Consider the following 15,244-nt stretch of genomic DNA (forward strand, 5'->3'; position numbering starts at 1 on the left):
TTGCCAGTATTATGCTTGGCCAATTTATTCATAATTATGTAAACTTGAATCAATTTGTAATAAAGTAGAGGTGGTATTATCAAATCATTGCGCAGGATGTCGATTTATTGTGTAATGATGTGCTTTTTATGTACAGTGAGAGTAAATCATAACCACGTCCTTCCCTGGAATCGATTGGACAGCATAACATGACGGTTTGAGATAACTAGCCAATACTGCGAACGCGCACGTTACCGTGAGCCTCCCACGAGCACAGCAGCAGTTGCATGGAACGCTTTCTCGCGCCCCAACAATAGAGTGGTAAGTACCATTATCGTGGATAATAATAGGGGCAATTTCTTGCTAATGAAGGTCAATCACACTCGTTTCTTCGGAAAGAAGATCTGTGTCGCTTATGGGTTAAACTGACGGATTTTTGTTTTTGTTCCGAAACCTTTTGTTAGCATCACCGGACCCGGGTTAATGCCAATTTCACCTCTATCTACCCTGAGATTCCCTTTCGGAAAAAGGTGCCTGGATCCTCCTCTGCCGCCGCCTCTTCCAGCAGGAGTACATTTGATATCAGAGACAGGACAATCATGGATCCGACCCGGGGATTTAAATGCTTGGACACGGTGGCATGCTCTGCTGTTCAGTAAGGATGGGAAGAAAATAAGAGGAATTGTATCGAACATATCAGGTAATTTTTTTAACACTGTTCTAATGTCGCATTTTTAACTTTGAATTAAGACTTTCCTACTGTTACGATTAGGGTACGTTTTTGCATCTTATCACAGCAGCAACAAAGTAGCTTAAAACCGAGTCACCATGTTGTAACCAGACACTTTATGTGCAGCTTACGGTTGTATCGTTGGACTTAAACAGGAGCTGCTCGACTAATAACGGTCTTGGTAATTTAACACTGCCTGACCATCACTGACTACCACATTAACCTCGTACACAGGTGACAGAATTTGCTAATATTGACAAATTTAAGACTCAAACGTGGGCAAAAGCCCCCATAGTTTGTTTAGAAGAGAGTGAATTAACTCAAATATGTAACGGGACTGCTTAAGGGGGTGATGAATTGCAAAGCTCCACATCTGCACGAGCACCCTCCCGCAGCAGCGTCTTGACATATCCAGTCCAGGGAATATCATGTTGGTGAGAAACCGGAGAGCAAATATTTGCAATGCGCCACAAATTATAGGAACATGCCACATATGTCATCTTTTAAGCTTACTTTAGTCTTCAAATAGCTTTCGAGTTTCGGTTTGCTACAGTATGATTAGACGAACCCCTGACATCAGCACGGCGTGATTTAATTTCCCCACTAAGAATGCACTGACTTGCCTCAGAGAGAGAGAGAGGATAGGGGCTGGGGTCTATTCCAGCCAGCTTGGTTTGCAGTCATGGGGGATGGTAGCCTTCAGCCCAGTGAAAATCATGCTTTGTGAAATTCGAAACCTTCTTTGTACTACTTCAAGTGCAGCACGAAAAGTGGGCACGATGAGGTACAGTGTCGTTTTATGCATGCGGTTTTTACACTTGGTGACAGCTTAAAGGCGGTCATTGCATTGCACGATGCTAGCTCATGTGGAGCTTACATTAAACTGACTGTACGTTCTGCAGCCTGTGCATGTATACCCCTTAAGGATGCTGCAGGAAACACGTTTGTTTACAGTACAGCAAGCATCTCAATTCATAATCTGCCTCTTAAAATACAGTAGAAGAGTAAGTAAGAGCTTGTAGTGGAAATTTGTGTTCTAGATATACAGTGATGAATGAAACATCAGCTGCAGAGTCATTGATAAAAGTCTGTGTACGCTGCTGCTGCTCCTGACAGCAGATTAGCAGAGTCAGTTTGTGTCTTGCATGTATTAAAATAACACTCAAATGAAATAATGATACACAAGAGACACAAACAGGAATCAGATGTGGTGGAGATGTAGTAGTGGCTGCAAGTGATGTGTATGAGCTCAGGATTTGACTTGTGTTTACTTTATAATGAGGTTAAAGAATTACTTTCCCCAGGGCGGTTGAGATCTGATCTTTATTATTAAAGTGTAGACATCATGTCAACATGAACAAACACAAAGGATTGATTCTTTAAACGAAACATAGCAACACGGCTCTGTCAACAACACCGCCATGATGCTATGCGCGGAGAAGACATTCCCTGATTTGATTAGAAGTAATGCCTGATTTAATTCTTAAATCGAGGACGTGTTATGTATGGATTTCCGTCTGTGAGAGCAGCTCTGACTCCTTGGACCAAATAGTCAGAGAGCCTGTCCGTGCAGCTGTTAAATTTATCAGTCTGCAACAGTGGCGTCCAAAATATCACATGACTGAGTGAAGGCTATAGGCTTAGTTTCACAACAGCATATGTTCACATGGGAGATTTTTCCACATTGCCTGAATATAAAGTTGCCTTCCAGACAAAACCCAGGGTGTCGACATAAAATGACATTTGCAGAACCGGCGATCAAATTCACCCCCGGCTTAGCTCTGATTGGATGTTTACTCTGGATCAAAATCGCTGCTTTGTTCGGCATGAGGCTGATTTTGTATTTTAGAGCTCGCAGAAACACACAGGTAAAAAGTAGGAAACTTCTGTCTGTCTAACCTGCTCTTTGATACGTGTATTTTAATAATAGCGCTTGGTTTATCCAACACATGGCCTTACCTTCAGGTGTACTCCTAGAATAGAACCCAACATATTGCCGCTGCTTTATCTGTTGTTGTTTGTGAACCCTTTGCTGCGAGGGATGACATTCCTGCACAGTTTGCACTTCTCATGTTTTCCTCGGTGTTTCAGAGGCCCTCGTGATAGAAGAGCTTTGGCATGCTTCCTGCGGGGGCTTTTGGACCTCTCTTTTATTTGTTGACATGGCTCTGATCCTCTGCCAGTCTCTGCCTTTCTCATGCTAGAAGGAAGAATATCTCTTTTTTTTTCCTGTAGCCCTCTTTTGTGCCTCTCCACAGAGGTGGTGAGGGGTGACAGGAGGACACACGGAATAACACAGAGCGTAATAAAAGAGTGTGTAAAGAGAGAAAGGAGAGGAGATGAGAGGAACATGAGTGATGGCTGCCTGGCATGAGGAGGAGGAGGTGGTGGGAGGAAGGTGGGCCAAGGATTCTGGGAAAAATATGTGTGTGTGTGCCATTCAGCGGAGCCACAGACAGACCTCCTATCTCCCAGCTGTTAGGATGCTCCAGAGGCTCCGGCACACAGCAGCTATTGTTCTTCTTCTTGGCCGGGCCCACAGCTCAATAATACTGCTTCTGTCCCCGGTCTGAACTGGCCTGACAGCGGACACAGTTAGCCGGTCTGACTGGTGCTCCTTGTGTCTTTCTGCTACTGCCTCCACCACCTCCTTCCCTGCTCTGTCCAAATATCTGTCCATCCTCGACTGTGACTTTTTGCTCCCTCTGACAAAGTTTACAGGGAATGTCTTTTTCTTTTTTAATCCACTTTTTCAATCCGGGGGACTGTCCTCTTTGCCTTTCTTGCATGTCCCATTACACCTCTGTACAACTACTCCTGGTGTGCCAACCTCACACTCAATGTTAGCTACAACTTTTTGTCTAACTCTGAAACAAACTTAAGAAAGTAAATAGCAAGTAAAGCTATATTTATATCGCACTTTTTAAAACACATAGTTGCAAAGTTTTTCACAAACACAGGAATACGATAATGGAACATAAAACACATCATAATACGAAATGCAACTACATGCATGCGTGCAGAGGGAGAAGATACTTCCTCCTACAGTCCAAAGACATGCTCGTTAGGTTCATTCTTAATCTCTATTTACAGACAGGCAGGGACGTGGATTTTAGGGACGGCAAGTGTTCAAGTTTCCGTTTGTAGTACGCTTGTAGCCCGAGTAATATTGACCAATCACGTATCAGCAGGCTGCGGCGTATGCAGAGCAAAAGCAGGCGGAACGTAATCCACCGAATGACCTCCCGGCTCCCATCAGCGTCATCTGATGACGATTTAGCTTCTTATTAATCTCTATAAACCGACATCTGCATGCTAACAGCTAACAATCTGATAGAGGTCTAAAATTCAACTTGAGATAAATTCCCTTGACGCTGTCAGGAAAGCCATTCAGCTTTCAGATTTCCAGACTTCCTCGAATGCATCACAGCGATCTGACCTCCGTTCAACAAACAAGCGTTTTAAAAGTAGTTTTCTTCTCCTCTTGATGACAGACCTGACAAAGCTAAATTTTTACTCTGTACAAATCTGCATCATGCAAAGATAAATCACAAGAAAAACTGTTTCTTTTTCTGTAAACAATGCAGCACACGGAAAAGGAAGGAAATCTTGACTGGAGTCGTTTATCGCTAACCGTCGGCTACACGCCCGACATGTTCACCGCTGTCCCCAGAGGCGATATCGTCGTCAGGCTATAGGCTTATTTCTCAGCAGACATTTTTACATCCATCAGGAGGAAAAGCACAGGTGTTAATAATAACTTTAACAATGGTTCTGTTCTATTCAGGTGTCTGAGAAAGCCATGACAGGCAGTCAGCATGCACACAACCACGACCATGAAATTGACATCAGCCATCATTAATGCTGCTATAAACACCTGTGCTTTTCCTCCTGTTGGATGTAAAAATGTCTGCTGTGACAAAGGCCTACAGCCGATAAGAGATTGGGTTCGTCGGTGACTCTAAATTGCCCGTAGGTGTGTAGGCGTGAAAGGTTGTCTGTCTCTGTGTGTCAATCCTGTGATTGATTGGCGATCAGTCCAGGGTGTACCCCGCCTCTCGCCCGATGACAGCTGGGTTAGGCTCCAGCCCCGCACGACCCTGAACAGGATAAGCGGTATAGATAATAGATGGATGTTATCAATGACAGAGCACAATAATTAAATCTTTCGCCATCAAATAATCCGAATAAAATCAAACCAAAAAAATATTGTTGTCGTACATTTTACCTCTCCTCTCTGTCCTTGTGTAGTCACCTTTTTATCCACCTTATCTTTCTGCTCGTCCATCCTGTAGTTGGCATCCTGTCTCTTTCAGCCTCTCCGTTTCATTCTCTTACTGCCTGTCACCCAGGGGAGGAGAGGGCGTTGACAGGGTTTCTCTGTGAGTTGACAGGATATCTCTGACACAGACCTGTCTGACCGTGTCTCGGTCTGTGCCAACAGGGCAAAAAAACAGAGACGCCCCATCAGAGCTTTCCCCTATTCTGCTCTCTTTTATCATTTCTGACTCTCTGTTTGGAGTTAAAGGTGCCATCAGCACTTCTTTTCTCGGTCACTTGCTTTTTCATTCCCTTCTTCCTCCAGATCTATACAGCAGTTTCTTTCTCGCTCTGATGCAACACCTCTGCTGCCAAGGAGTTGGATCACAGCTGCTGTGTCACTCACCACATCATTTCAGGCTTTGAGGAGTTTGAGAAAGGATTTGTCTTGCTTTTATAATGCAATATTTTTCAATGTGGAAGTTACAGCGGAAAAGGAAAAAGAAGCGGCGCGATCTGTGCTCCCAGGTTCAAATTACGTGTATTTGTTTAGGCGGAGAACTTTGTGTCATTTCAGCCTGAACATTCAGTCCTAAACAGAAACTAAGACAGAAATATATTGTTAAGAGACTACCTCATTTGGCTTGTGGCTGCTCCCTGCAAACTGAATAAAGACACCCTAACTGACTCATCAGTCGGTAATAGGCAGGTATTTGGGAGATAGAGTGCAGTGGTGTCCTGTGACTGACCTAGCTCATTGTCGCCGCTGAAAGCCCAAAAGGAGCCACACAATGGGCTGAACCGGGGACCGTCGAGACCGCTCCCCTGGTGTCATGTGTGCGTTCGGATGGTTAAACGTAGTCCGATAGCTTTCTCAGCACAATGAAGCCTCGGTCTGCTCCGGGAGACTGGATATGGGGATCTCCTCAGTTTGTTTGTGTGTGTGTACAATTCCACGCTTTGGGAGTTCTTCGTGTTAATATTGGCAAAGCAAAAACAATGTAATACCTGCCCTTTTAGGTCACAGTGCTCTCTGCCCGGTGCATAATGTAGCTCTAAGTGCTGCCCACTGACTCCACAATGATCTCTGCGGCTGCACTCGGAGCATTCGTATATTTGGCTGGATTTGAATATGCAAATTGAAGCAAAACTCCACCATGTTTCCTCTTTTTTCCGTCCTCTCCAATGCACCTTGATTTTCTTTTCATCCGTTCGCCCCCCTCTTTCCCGTTTCCCACTGATGGGTTCTTACTGAGCCGGAACGGCCCGATGCCCTGTTCGCCGTCGCCGTCGTGGTCATGTGTGATGATTGATGGAGGGCTGGAGAAATAAATGAGAGACGAGGCACGCTAATCCCGTCCGCAGCTTGAAACCCCTCGTGTCAGGACTCTGACGTCCGTATTCAATTACAGACACGCTGCATTTTCATTAGGATTTTCATAAGCAACCCATTTTTCTTCCCAGTTCCTCTACGTGCACGGGGAAGGAGCGCAAGGAAGAGAGAGAGGCGAAGACGGTGAAGGATTAGAGAGGAGAATGAAGTAGAAAATAACAGGCACATAATGTACCGCACAATTATTTAGGTTTATTTCTAGCTGCAGCCTCTTTCCTATCTTATTCGTCATGCTTGTTTATCTCTGGAAATGTTGTACAAATAATCTTAAAAAGGAGAAAGGAGCAAGGGTGAAGCTTCTTAAGGGACCAGAAGAGAGTGCTGCGGAAAAGAGAGCAAGAGGGGAAGTAGCCTCTTAGCGTCCCAGTGTGTTAGCCCACAATTTCACAGCGGGGGTTCCTGCGCACACAGACAACTGCTGCCTTCAATTAGGAGCCAATATTTGGCCGTTCATTTACAGCTCACAGCGAGGACACAGCTCCGCTTTTGGATTTGCATGAAGCCCGGGCACAGGGCTCGGCTGATTTGCGCCGGATAAAAGCTCGGCAGAGGCCGCGAGTGCGCGATGGGAAAAGCGGAAGTGGAGACTGGCTGGCCTTTCCCTTTTTTGTCTTTGATGGGTAGAAGGAAACGCCTGATTCACATAAATAAAACCTACTCGGCAAATCAGTTTATCAATGCCTGTCGGAGAGGAACGCAGGCGGTTCACATGGACGAATCGTTGCTGCAGTGCAGGGGTCAAATAGAGGTTATGAAATTCTTCCAGGAGAAAGCAGCATCTGCTAAAGATAGACGGAGAGGGGAGAGGTTGTGCGAAAGTAAAGCGTGTCTCCAGAGGAAATGCAGCCACACATGGGTGAGAAATGTGTGCCGATCTTCTCTCGGGCTGATTGAAATGATTTCAAACTAAATATGATAAAGTGTGAGGATGGTGATGATGAAATCAAAGCCCATCTCTGACGTCACGCTTGGGAAAGAGCCTGAGACACAGCAGTCCCTTACATAACTGTCTTTCATTTATAGACACATGCCCACAGCCCTGAGTGTGTCAGGGCTTCTGTTATATAAGAACAGGAAATCACTGTAGATCTAAAACGTTTACTTGTATACCTTCAAACTGAGATCGGTCTGTAGGTAACAGCCGTGTGTTTCTTATCTCTGACAGCGTCTTCAGGCATCCTCTCTTTGTCCTTGAGCAGGAGCGGTGGTGCATGACTGTGTGTGTGTGTGTGTGTGTGTGTGTGTGTGTGTGTGTGTGTGTGTGGGCTCATCCAGAGATCACATGTGTATCCCTCTGCATCTTTTTTACTATCAGTGCTGTTTGCTGTGTAGCAAGCCAGCGAGCTGTAACCGCGAATCACCCCCCTCCTGACACAGCTAATCCCAGCAGCACAGTTTTTATGAATTAGGATTCTGCTGCGTGCAGACCGGACTGACACGGAGCGAGCTGAAGACACAGAGCAGGGAAATGCAGGAAGGACCGACGATACTGAGAACTCACTTCTGCAGCAGATAGCATGTTGATTTGATCAGGTACTTGTAGCTGAAACCTGTGCCGGCTTTTCATTTGCTGTGTCGCTATTATAGTTTGTATGAGAAGGGCTGCCTGGTTGCACCTGGCTGGTTGGCTGTATTAACACAGCACATTATGTTTTTGCATTTGCATTTAATCAGACTGTTGAAGGCTCTTTTATTACACACCTGCAGTAAGAGGAAGAAATGTAGCCCTCCGAGATCTGAGCTTTTCGTGGGAAACAACACGAGGTTGTCTCTGTCAGTTGCATTCTCTGGATAGAGCGTGCAGAAGGAGGACGCCTGCACATACAGGTGGCTGTTTTTGTATTGATATCAGTACATGAATTCGGACTGTAGACTGTATAAAAAGACAGACGACGTGACAGCTCCCTAAAAGTGAAGCCAAAACATTTCTGGCGCCCCCTGCTGACTGGCTGCAGTATAGGTCATAAAGCCCACCTCATCCATGTTAACAGATGGGACATGAGTCAAACTATGAAATTAAAATACACGTCAAATACATGTTTCTCAAACATTGTTTCTGTAATTATAGTTATATATATTATAGTGTATGAGAAGTTTATTTTTACTTAGTTATTTGATGCTGTAAAACGGATAATTGACAGCTCTGTTCACAAATACGGGCAACAGTTGTGGCTTCAAATAAGTACAATGAGTGGTGGAGACGCGTCATCCATCTTTAATAAAGTCTATTACCCTTTTCCCACCAAAATTAGCATGTTGATGCAGGTTTTTCAGATCCGAGAAGACCCGCTTATAGATGCCGATTGTCTCTTTTCCCATTGCCAGTGAAGTATACTCCTTTTGGTTTCTTTTCTGCTGCGTCACCGTCTGACGTCACAAACACGCCGGAGACAGGGTTAGTAAACAGTGAAGATGTTACGGTGGTTAGGTCTTTATTGTATCTTTTACTCAGTTAATCTGTGTATGAAACTCAGCACCGACAAATTTGTAGCGATGTTCAAGCGCTGCTCGGACGGAGACGGGCCGGGTCTACTGCAGAGTCAGTTGACCCGGGTCTGAATGCCGATTGTAACCTTTCCCTTTAAGCAAAGAAGCTGTGTGTTAGCTGGTGTTTTGACCAGTGGGAAAGCGGCTTATGATTGGGACGTATCTGCAAATCAAGACAGTGGAAAGCAATCTACAGGCCAGCAGAAAAGAGGAAGAAACAGCTTCACCTCTCGCAACTTCATTGGTGGCATCAACACACCTAAGTGGTGAATGCTCTGGATCTATTTTAATCACACGTCCGCCCCAAAGCACATTACATGGCTTTGTACTAGAAAGCTGGCAGGGTTAAGTCAGGTTAATGTCTGTTTCAATTAAGAGATGTTCCGATCACATTTTATCCTCACCTGAACTTGCACAAGCGATCTGATACCAGTTATAATATAACAGCTGTATACTACTAACCCTGTATGGCAACACTAGTGCCTCCCCTTGAAACTGAAGCCATGCACACCGTCATTGTCAAATATGTAGCAGCACCTAAACGCTTCCAAAGCACCTCAGGAACTCTGACAACTCCTTCTCTTTTCTTCCATCGCACCAGCCCTTGATCCTCGGTAAATCAACCACACTTACTTTGACTCGTTACCTGCTCAGTCCTTCCATCAGAGCAGAAGCAGAGTTCACTGACTACGTGCAGGCTGCGCCTCAGATGAGCGGAGTGCAGGCTGATGCACCTGTGTTGATAAATAACACAGACATCTCTCGGGGCAGAATCTGAAATAGAATCTGAGAGAAGCCTCAGTAAACCTGGTCCTGACTGCCTGTGTGCTACAGATGTACTTTTTCCTTCCTGAACGTCTGCTAACAAAAAGACACTTCGTATTTTCTGACATTGTTTTTGTTGCAAACAGTTTATATCCAGTTCTTATTCATCTATTAATATCACAGGTGTATATTTGAAGTCAGTTACACAATCTAGAAATCAACAATAAGGATGTTCGATGCAACAAACTACCATGTCTTGAAAATGTGTGTGCGTGTGTGTGTTGGTTATATGCCAGATTAGTGTGTGGAGTTAAACGAGCTTGGCGTGAGCTGCCTGGAGGAAAACCTTCCTCCTCCAGCTGAACAGCAAAGCTGCAGCCCACATGGGTCTGTCCTGCTGTGTAGGATAAGGTCAAAGGTCATTCACTATTGTGTGTGTGGTTATATAAATGTTAGTGGCCACTCCAGGCAGGAGCCTGCTTTGTGAAGCCAAGCCTCAGGAGGACGGATAGGTGCTGACAGACAGGCCTGGCTGCTGCTGCTGCTGCTGTAAAGCCTCTTCTTTTTCCATCTGTCTTCCTCTCCATTATTCTCCACTGGCTCCCCGTGTGTTTATTCTCTCCGTCTTCTTCTCTCCGTCCCTCTCTCTCACTATCTGTTTCTTTCATGTCCACGCTCCTCTCCCTCCCTACTTTACATAAGCTGCACAGTCAGTGCTGACGTCCTCCGACGAGGCTAATGATGACTGCCAGTTCTGTGGTCGACATTATGTCTTAGCCGGGCATCAGCAGCGTCTGGGGCTTGACCAGATTTCTCCTTTTTTCTCGACTGCAGTGAGTTCAAACAAAGGTAACGTTTGCAGTGGAGTCGAGGCAGCAGAAGGAGCGGGGCGGTTATTCACCGGGCCAGATGTTGCCCGGAGCTTCAAATTAAAATTTCCAAATGCAGCTTGGATCAAAACGACTCGCAGAAAACCTTTGCAGTTTCATTCCTTTGCCTTTTCATTTCACCCAGTCTGACTAATAGCTGCGCTGCCAGAGAGACTAAAGATTTGTTTACATACTGCAAGTGAATTACAGTCAGCGTATTTATTCCGTGAGAGTTCCTGGCCCCATTACTGCACTCAGCAGTTACACACACTCACTTGTTGAGCTGTTTCTTTCTTTTATTGTGACGCTGTAAACCTCTAAGCTTCAGGTTTGTCATGATGCTGCCGTACAGCTGTGCCCACTCTGTGCGCTCTCTCTGTTTTAGCTGCATCATTGTAAACAGAGTGATTCAGGAAAAACAAACGTTTCAAACATGACCATTCACCAGATTTTCCATTTGGGTCTCCTACCCTCCAAAACTAATGAAGACTGTGAAGGAGATTGGTAAAACAATCAGTGCCTCTTGCCTGCCAGGAGAAGCAGCGAGATGGGCTGCCAGCAGCTTATCTATAAGAGCTTGTTTTTAGGCCAGGATTCATTCAGCGGTCATTGTTCACAGTGTTTCACTGAGAGCCGAATTATCCAGAAAGGTGTCCTCCTCTCCAATACAAACAAACCTGGTGATTAATATGGGTAAAAACACCGAATACAGCAGTTTTACTTTAGAAGTGTTTCTCCTACGCTCTTTGGCGGAAAGATGGGGGCTGCAAGCCGAGATGTGGCAAACTTCGTGTCACTAGCTGACTAAAATCCTTTATCAAGATAAATGATATAGTTGATATCAGTGGTGACATGACTAGAAACACTAAGAAAGTAGTCTCCTTGAAATGTTTTAATGTGCAGTAGACACAAACGCCCTTGAAACAGGGTTAGTAGACAGTGAAGATGTTACAGTGGTAATGTCTTTATTGCATCTATTACTCAGTCAGTCTGTTTATCAAACTCGGCACAGACAAATTTGGAACGATGTTCAAGCACTGCTTGGATGGAGACGGGCGAAATATGTAGCTGAGATGACGAGGAGTCACACAAGTTACCGACAGAGCGTAGCATCGCGCCAGAAAGGGTTAGAGATTTTTATGTCGACACAGGTTGTGTTCCCATCAATGCCAATTGGCGCCAGGACGATAACTACCTGGGTCTGAATGCAGATTGTTGCCCATTTTGCATTCCTACACACCCAGCATGCATTGCACCCCTCCCTCTGAAGGGAACGGCCCAGCGAGAGACGCTGGAGTGAAATACTACTGTTTACGCTGCAGGCAATGACTCAGAGCGGTACAGAATCCGAAATACCATGAGAATATACCGGTGGATCGTCAAAAAAATCTTCAGGTCTGCAGTCTGCATCTCAAACCTGATTTTAAAGAGACATCAGAGCAGGGCATCCTAGATTGAGGAAGTGTAGTTCAGTGAGCTCCCTTGCCTCCGCCAGACTACGTAAAACGCGTCATCTGGTGGAGGTTTTCCAGGGACCATTGAGGAAGCGGATAGCGTCCTCTAAAGGCACAGAGCCAAACTGCATTTTTTTCTGCCATAATGGCATTAGCTCCCCATGATCGCATGACAAGACTGAGGTTGAAAATCGGTAACTGGCCCTTTAACAGACAAATCGATTTAAATAAGTCTTTTAAATTCGATTGAAACCATGGCTTTAGGTAGCCAAGGCACATGCATATCCCCAAACTGTGCACTCTTACTGAAGAGTTGATAAAACGGGACAGCACATATTTTCCAGACATTGATTGAGGTCAGAAATCGCTCAAAAGTTTCCTGGAGTTTAAAAAAACTTGAAGTGAGAAGTGGGCCAAAGTTAAAGAGTTCAGAATCATGTTTGATGTAGCAGCTCAGTCAGGCAAAGAGACAAACTGCTCAGTATTTTAATCTGATCGCTTTTTGGAGCTACTTCAGTACTTGAGAGATGAAGGACTCTCCTGTGTGGGAAACGGGAAGAGGTGGACTATGAGCAAGCTGAGTAGGTGTTTATCTAATTGCAGCAGCACCGAGAGGGCTCTCGGTTGCAGAGCGATGCAACAGCGACTGCGACTGACAGGGGCATGGTGACTCAGATAGCCTCACGCTCACACTCAGGGGTGCAGTGATGAGGGGGACGACGGACCCGCCAAAGTCTGACCGACCAGGATAGATAACAAGGAATGGTGTGGGAGCAGTGATAACAAGTACTGCGAATTCTCTCTCTTCTGCTCACACGCCACCCTCTCTTAATACTGAAAAGAAGGCTTGGGGGCTTGAAATATGCCCACTGATAAGAGGCAAACAAGGGGAGAGAATAGGGGAGCGGGAGGCTTTGTACCTGGGGGAAGAATTGGATTCGCTTCCCTTTCAAGACGTGTCGATTGGAGACCAGAAGAGAACCGTACGATGCCTGCTGACAGCCAAACACAAGGCCGAGAAAGGGACTGAGAGGTGCTTTTGTCTCCATCCTCTGTGTCCCATTGTCTTCCTTATCGCCTTCGACAGAGACAAGACACTGCATTGGGTTTGATCTAATGATCAGATCTATACAGTCTGGTTGAATATGAGCGCGTGTGTGTGTCGAGCCGTTGTCTCGATTGTGATCCTCGGGACTCTCACCCACAGTCGTCTCTCCATCTAAATATAGCAAATTGAATCATGCACATTTTTAAGTAACAGTCCGCCTCGTTCTAAAAATCTCATCTCACTTTTTAGAAAAAGTGCCCGGCAGGCTGTGTGAATCAGTGTCTTTATCATTGTTCTATATAATGGCAGAGTAAGTGGATGGCGGAGGCCTTAATTGAGTCAATCTTCTACAGTGCTGTTAATACGAGTCTGTTAGACCACATTTTTCTTCTTTACCTCTCCTCTCCGTAGAGATCCAGCTCTCTGTTCATTTGTATGCAGGAAGTGTTCACCAGTCATTTTGCCTTGCAGTGGCATTTTTATTAAGCATAGCTGTCAGGTCTATGTGTGGGGGTGCTGAGATGTCATGGGATACAGGTCACATGATGCCTGCAGCTGGCCTTTTGACCCCTGATGACGTTGTGTTACTATAAGGGGAAAAAAGGCCCTGAGGACAGTCACCAACCGCTGCCTGCTTGTCTGCCACTGTGGCACCACCTATCACCTTCGGGGTATGTGCCAAAGTGTGTGTGTGTGTTTGTGTATGTTTGGTGTGTAGCATTGGTTCCAAAATTTGATACTTAGTAATTGGCAAAAAACGGGGATGCCTGTTTTTTGAGGTTTGAATTAGACACATTAAATGACATGGAAAATCATTTTTAATGATTAAATAGGTGATAGGTGATTTTTGTTGTGTTTTTTCTTCATAATAGTTGGGATGTATATATGTTAAAGACGGGGTATTATGCTGTTACACACTGTAAGACAAATATATAATGTTACAATCTGTAGGTAAAAGTATGTTGGAGTAATCCCCAGGCTTCTCAGCTCTCAGATTTCACAGTTTTTTTTCTACACGCTGCGCCTTCTGACGTCACAAAGTGCAGCAGGCTTCAGAGAGCTGGCCAATCAGAAGAATGTTTACTTGTAGGGGTGTGGTTTCTTAAAGGGACAGAGCTGACTGAGTCGTTTCAGGCAGAGGCTGTGTGAGGGCCTGCAAAGAGCACCAGTGTGAGAAAAATTAGGATTTTTTTTTAACTATAAATGATGCTACTCCACAGGTATAAGCTTGAAATATAGCATAATACCTCTTTAATACTGGACCATTTTCCTCTGACGTCACTCTCAGGGTGGCAATCTCTAATGTGGTTATAATGTTGCACTGCTGCAGTTCGGGTTTCAGAGAAAATCTGACATATTGTTATCATTTCATTGGCTCCCAATTGCTTAGCGACTATAAAGACAGTGGATAGTGTAAACACCGAGGGATATTGGGCCATAGTTCAAGATAAAACATATTTATTAGCTGCAGTTAGCCAACAGCCAACAGATTCCTATTCAACGACTTCCTAGCTAACACTTTGACAATGTTGCATGACATGCTAGGAAAGGCGTAAATTCCTAGCTAATGTTTATCTTTACTAGCTAGCTAAAAGTAATGTTGGTTAGGAATAGATTGAATGCTAATGCTAACTGTTTTGACTTAGCTGTGGCTACCTGATGAGTTATCAAATATGTTGTTTTACCTTAACATATGGCCAGGTGTCCCTCCGGTTGCTTATCAGTTGTGTTGTGTTGGGAAAGATTACAATTTGTCAGTCATACAACGTCCATTGTAACTGCATTTGAGTTTCCCACCATCAAGCTAGCTTAACGTACATGTATCAATTAAAGACTTTATCAAAATACAACACGGTGTCGTCCCAGCGGTCAGCCCTGCTGTCCTGCGCCCACTGGCGCTGCCTCGGGCCTTCCGCAGCAAGGGCACCTTCACTAACCATCCCCACGCCGATCTGCCAGCACTTTGTTCCCAGCATCGCGCGCAGACACAGACTGTGACATTGCACAAGAACTCGAGGGACAGGCTATGAGAGGTTTGCACAGCTGCCCTGGGCGCTGTGTGATCGCTCCAATTTATCCTACAAATCCTCCACGCATTTCCCTCTTGTCTGTCTTCCTCGCATAGTCAACCCTCAGCTGCTGCCAAGTTCCACTCAGAACACTGAACGGCTGTGAGTGGGTTGTTTTAATCTGTTGTTGGGGTGCAATTGCTCCTTCTCTATCAGCATTGTTGTTTTAGGAGAAGAGTGGCGCTGACGG

At 45.1% G+C, this 15,244-nt stretch overlaps 1 protein-coding gene across 2 annotated transcripts in view; it reads left to right on the forward strand.

Moving 5' to 3' along the window:
• Positions 1 to 224: 224 nt before the first annotated feature.
• Positions 225 to 15,244, forward strand: part of wasf1 (WASP family member 1) — a 75,067-nt gene continuing 60,047 nt past the window's right edge. For both annotated transcript variants that reach the window (XM_069687247.1, XM_069687256.1), the window contains exons 1-2: positions 225 to 300; positions 444 to 679. The gene's annotated coding sequence lies outside the window, so the exon portion shown is untranslated. The remainder of the gene's footprint in view (positions 301 to 443; positions 680 to 15,244) is intronic.

This window comes from Semicossyphus pulcher, unplaced genomic scaffold (genome assembly GCF_022749685.1).
Source record: "Semicossyphus pulcher isolate SPU_LCO1_2020_fin unplaced genomic scaffold, fSemPul1.0.p SCAF_11, whole genome shotgun sequence".
In the NCBI taxonomy this organism is placed as follows: Eukaryota; Metazoa; Chordata; class Actinopteri; order Labriformes; family Labridae; genus Semicossyphus; species Semicossyphus pulcher.